This window comes from Odocoileus virginianus, chromosome 22, assembly GCF_023699985.2.
Source record: "Odocoileus virginianus isolate 20LAN1187 ecotype Illinois chromosome 22, Ovbor_1.2, whole genome shotgun sequence".
In the NCBI taxonomy this organism is placed as follows: domain Eukaryota; kingdom Metazoa; phylum Chordata; class Mammalia; order Artiodactyla; family Cervidae; genus Odocoileus; species Odocoileus virginianus.
This window is the reverse complement of record NC_069695.1, coordinates 433,348-439,410: the sequence shown is the minus strand read 5'-3', so window position 1 is coordinate 439,410 and position 6,063 is coordinate 433,348.

Genomic DNA, 6,063 nt, shown 5'->3' with positions numbered 1-6,063 from the left:
CCTTGGGGTGAGAAATCTAAATCTAAACATTCTGGCGGAAAAAAAAAAAAAAACAGCAACAAAGCAATGACAATATTGTGTTTATTTCCTTTAGCAAAGAACATACATAGATGAGTAGTTCTTATTAGGAACACATCCAGCTTATGTCTAAGGAACAAAACCAGTGGACTGATAAATAGGTAGATGGCACATTTAGATTATACTCATTTTTATTTTAAAAACAGGGACAAAAGCCTTGCTGTTGACTCTGTCACAGGCTGAAATTGAAGCCACACCCCAATTGAAGCCATTGTCCAAGGGAGGTAATTGTGACATTTTTTTATGTTACATAATCAAAATTTTAAATCAGCATTACAGTGTGTATCGCAGGAGTTCTGATTCTTCACAGCAGCTCTGCAAAGAGTCTTGACTTGATTCCTTCAGCTTCCCGAGGTTGCCCCAAAGGGCAGACAGGCCCCCCAGATCTCAGGTGTGTCCAACCAGCCTGGCTCCATGATGGATTTCTGAGTGCTTCCCTTCAAAGCCTACCACCCAGGCTGGTTGGCTGCAAATGTGAACTGCCTATTATTTCCCCTGACTTCCCAGGAAGTCTGGATGAGAGAGCCCAGGCCTCCTGGGGTGCCGAGCCCTGCCTTGTCACGTGCCCTTCTCACGCTGAGCGACTTTTTCACTGGAGAATCACAGCTGCTTCCACCTCCTGGTTCACTGGCCGGTTGTCTGCTGTGCATGATGGAAGGGAGAGATGGGAAGAGCCAAGCCGCTTCTGGAGGTTTTGTAGGGAAAGAAAAGTCTTTTTTTCCTCTCTACCTATCTTAGGTTCTCTGGTTGGGGCCAAATTGATGAAAGACAAATTGGAAATTCCCTGGTGGTTCAGTGGTTAGGACTTTTACACTTTCACTGCTGAGGGCATGGGTTCAATCCCTATTCTGGGAACTAAGACTCCACAAGCCATGTAGTACAGCCAAATAACACTAAAATAACAGTAAAACAATAAAACAGTAAAATAAAAGACTGATTAACAAGAGGTTAAAACACACACAGGCACATACACACATTTAATGATGTGTATGTGAATGCCAGTTCGTGTACCCAATACACAGTGAGGCCAAGCAAACTGAAACATTGGAGTTTAGAGCAGAGAAAGGTTTACTGCAAGGTCAGGCAAGGAGATGGGTGAGATCAAGCCCTAAAGAGCCTCCAGCTCCCCTGAAGTGTTCTGGCAAAGCATTTTTAAAAGCCAGGTGTGGGCAGGGGAGTCACAGCGTACTTCCTGGCTGTGATCAGATCGTGCACAGTTCTCTGGTTAGCTAATGATGAGGTAGCTGGGCGGTGTCACAGGGGCTAACTTTATCTGTCCTTAGGTTCCAAGAGCCCTGGGACTGTGTGTTCAGGGTCATCAAGTAGTTGTTGTGCATTGTTATTTAGTCCCTAAGTGGTGTCCACCTCTTAGAGACCTCACAGACTGCAGCAGACCAGGCTCCTCTGTCCTTCACCATCTCCTGGAGCTGTTCAAACTCATGTCCATTGAGTCAGCGATGCCCTCCAACCATCTCATCCTCTGTCACCCCCTTCTTCTGCCCTCAATCTTCCCCAGCATCAAGGTCTTTCCCAGTGAGTCGGCTCTTTGTGTCACGTGGCCAAAGTATTGGAGCTTCAGCTTCAGCATCAGTCCTTCCAATGAATATTCAGGGTTGATTTCCTTTAGGATGGACTGGTTGGATCTCCTTGCTGTCCAAGGGACTCTTAAAGAGTCTTCTCCAGTACCACAGTTCAAAAGCAAGAAGTAGTTAATTCTATTTGATGGGAGGGAGGGAGGCTTTCACATCTACAAAACAACTCAGGAAATGTGCATCAGATACTATTATCCAGGTACTTCAGAGAGGAGCTAGACCAGAGAATGTTGGGGAAGGCCTGTCCCCACCTCCCTAAACCCCTTGGGATCCTGCTTGGTTACAGGTATACATTTCCATGGGATTTCACAAAGAAAGAGGGCAGTCAGATGATTAAAGTGTATATACTATTCTAGGTGAAACAAAGGAAAAGGGATTTGGGACTTCTGGGTGGTGGAGGCCAGTTATGGGAAGATGACAAGGAAAAGTAGAGTAACTGAGAGGTGTTTATTTAATAGGACGTGCTACACAGATTTACGTAGGTACTTTCTCCATTGGAGAGATGTTCAAAGTCCTTCTCCCCTGGTGCAGGCTGGGGAAATAATTTTACAAATGGAAATTTTCTTTATAAATGTGCATTTCCTTTATAAACAGATAACTAACTTATGCCTGGTTTTAGAGCTTTTCTTGCATACACTGGTTCTTAACAGCCTTTAACTCAAAATAGTCCATGTGTCACAGGAGGCTATTTGGGGTGCTATACTCCTGAGGGAAGAAAAAATGTTTTAAAGACTGAAGGACTGAAGTATGTACTTCAGTTACAAAAGTTAAAAGGAAAAAAAAAAAAACAACCAAGTGGCAGAAAGTACTGCAAGGGAGGAAAAATAATTTTCCCTCTATCCTTTTAGGTTCTTGGCTGAGATGGCAATAAAAAAAAAAAAAAAAAAAGATTAACAGAAGAAAAACAAACACACCTGTATACCCAGGAAATCTGAGTGTGTCCCTAAAATGGCCCAGGCCAGAAACTTATATACCATCCTTAGCAAATGACCAAAGAAAGATGTTGAGAGGTGGAGAAAGGCTTGTTAATGGAAAGTGACCAAGAGTAGCATGGTTAAAAGCAACAAGGTCATGGCTATTATTCAGATCAAAGTCTTTGCTTTCTCCTTTGATGAGCTGCTAGGGATTAAGTCATCCTTCTCTTCTTGATGTAGAAAGACACCCTTACAAATGGAGATTCCCTAATAAATGTAAAAGTTGTTGTTTAATTGTTAAGTCCTGTCTGACATTTTTGCAACCCATGGACTGTAGACCAGCGGGCTCCTCTGTTCACGGGGTTCTCCAGGCAAGACTCCTGGAGTGGGTTGCCATTTCCTTCTCCAGAGGATATTCTCGACCAAGGGAATGAACCCCAGTGTCCTGCATTGGCAGGTGGATTATTTACCACTGAGCCACCAGGGAAGCCCAGACAAATGTGAATATCTTTCACAAAAGGACAGTTTATGATTGGGATTGAACTGCAGTCTCTGGCATTGCAGGCAGATTCTTTGCCATCTGAGACATCAGGGAAGTGGTCTGAGGATTGGTTGACTGAATATACTGGGTATGTGGTCCAGTGGAACATTTACAGGGACATGAAAGCTGCCCAAGCTTCCATCTGTTGATGTGGCACCCCAGGTAGGGGCAGCTTCATCATGGGCCTAGAAATATATTTCAAAGGTAGAAGGGAAAAAGAAATTGCCCTCTCCTATAGAGGTAAAGAAATTAAAAGACACTTACTCCTTGGAAGGAAAGTTATGACCAACCTAGACAGCATATTAAAAAGCAGAGACATTACTTTGCCAGCAAAGGTCCGTCTGGTCAAGGCTATGACTTTTCCTGTGGTCATCTATAGATGTGAGAGTTGAACTGTGAAGAAAGCTGAGAGCCGAAAAATTGATGCTTTTGAACTGTGGTGTTGGAGAAGACTCTTGAGAGTCCCTTGGACTGCAAGGAGATCCAACCAGTCCATCCTAAAGGAGATCAGTCCTGGGTGTTCATTGGAAGGACTTATGCTAAAGCTGAAACTCCAATACTTTGGCCACCTCATGCAAAGAGTTGACTCATTGGGAAAGACCCTGATGCTGGGAAAGATTGAAGGCAGGAGGAGAAGGGGATGACAGAGGATGAGATGGTTGAACGGCATCACCAACTCGATGGACATGAGGTTGAGTAAACTCCGGGAGTTGGTGATGGACAGGGAGGCCTGGCATGCTGCAGTCCATGGGGTCGTAAAGAGTCGGACACGAATGAGCGACTGAACTGAACTGAAAGCAGAGACTTAGGAGGAAAGGGCCAGGGACTAGGGCCAGCAGTGCTCTCCTGTCCTTGGCTTTCATTCTGTCCCCTGAGCCTTCCTGTTCTCTGATGCTTGGCAGACTGCTGCCTCTATCCTGCCCCTGGTCTCTGGAGACAGGTGGCTCCCTGAGCAAGGTGTTAACATGAATTCATGTGCCCGATGCACTGTGAGGCCAAACAAACTGAAGCGTCAGAGTGTGGAGCAGAGAAAGGTTTATCACAAGACCATGAAAGTCCATGAGGTGGCTCATGCGCTGAAAAGCCTCGAGCTCCTGCACGGGCTTCGGCAAAGCATTTTCAAAGGGCAGGTTGGGGCCGGGAGGGCCGCCCAGGTGGCTCAGTGATAAAGAATCCACCTGCCATTGCAAGTCAGTCTCTGGGCCGGGAAGATTCCCCTGGAGGAGCGCATGGCAACCCGCTTCAGTATTCCTGCTGGGCTAGTCCCATGGACAGAGGAGCCTGGTGGGCTACAGTCCATGGGGTCACAACGAGCCAGACACCACTAACACGCACACAGCACCTGGGCGGGGAGGTCACAGGGCATGTGATCAGCTCATGTACAAATCTCTGATTGGCTGATGGCGAGGCAGCAGGGTGGTGTCACGGGATTCACATTACCCATCCTTGGGCTCCAGGAGTCCTGGGGCTGTGGGCTCAGGGTCCTCAAGTAGTTAATGTCCTCCATTGGGTGGGAGGTTTTCACATCTGCGAAATAACTCAGGAAATGTGCATCAAATACTCTTATCTAGGTACTTCAGAGAGGAGCTGGAGCAGAGGACGTGGGGAAGGCCTGTCCTGGGAAGACCCTACAGGATCCTGCTGTGACAAAGCTCTCTTAGGACTCTCGAGAGAAGCTGCAGTGTTTGCTGAGGACCAGTTCAAGAGGTGAACAGGGAAGAGTCGAGAGTGAGAAACGGGGCAGGAAGTGGCACCTGGGGTCCAGATGAAAACCAGACTGGAGACGGCAATGAGAAGGAGTGTGACATGAGGAGCAGCAGTAGGACTTGGCAGTCGGTTAGGGGTGGGGAGCAGAAAGACTCCAAACAAGGCTCTCAGGTTTCTGGTGGATGACTAGAGCAGGAGGACCACTGAGCCTCGGACAGACGAGGAAGTCAAGGGAGTGAGAAGCAGGCCAGGGTTGGGTGGATCTCACCAGAAATTAGCTTCGTCTCAGCTCAGTGGAGCGAGGAGAGCAGAACAGAGACAGGAAGGCGGAGCCGTTGCCTTCAGGGTGCCTGTGAGCCCAGAGCAGAGGCCGACGGCAATTCAGGGCCTGCTGGGAGCCGTCCTGGCACATCAGTGAGACTTCGGCGGGTTTACCACATCAGTTAATGTCGTAAGTGCTACATTTTGTAATGTTCTTGAAGAGGAATGCCAGGACCTCTCCTAAGAGAACTGTGAATTTTCAGATTTTTGGAAAGGATTCTCCCAAATTTCTAAGCAGCGGCAGCAGCAGCAGAAAACAGAGAAGTCCCTGGTGGTCCGGGGGTTAGGACTTGGTGCTTTCACTGCTGAAGCCTTGATGGACAACTAAGATCCCACAGGCAACTTGGCCTGGTGAATAATAATAATAAATATTAAAAAGTAAAATGTCATTAAAGCTTTTTTTAAGAAAAAGAAGCAGAAAACAGAACTGCCAGCTTCCTTCCTTTTTGGTCTCTATTTGTACCTTCCAGCTTTATAGGTTTGTGTAGAGGAGTCAAGACTTAATATCTTAGATATTAAGATATGTTAATATCTTAGTGCTGACCCATATTAGCACTGATTAAATGTTAGAAATTACCATTATTAGAATCACTTTCTCTGATCATCCTGCATTAGTTAAGTATTGACCTTCTCCTCTTTAAAAGAACCTTCAGGATTGTTAGAAAATCAAAAAGGCTATGAGACTGACACCCTGCTTACTGCACTAAGGAGGCAACCAGAAAATGAAAAAAAAAAAAAAATAGCACAGAGGTCTAAGTGGGCTTTGCTGCTCTTGGGAATCCCTTCCTGCTTCAAGTACAACTTTTTTGCATATGCATCTGCATTAAATTAGATTTTTCCCCTTCTCTCATCTAGTCAAGAACAAATGAAATATATCTGTTGCCCTGCCAGAAATACCTAGGTTGACCTT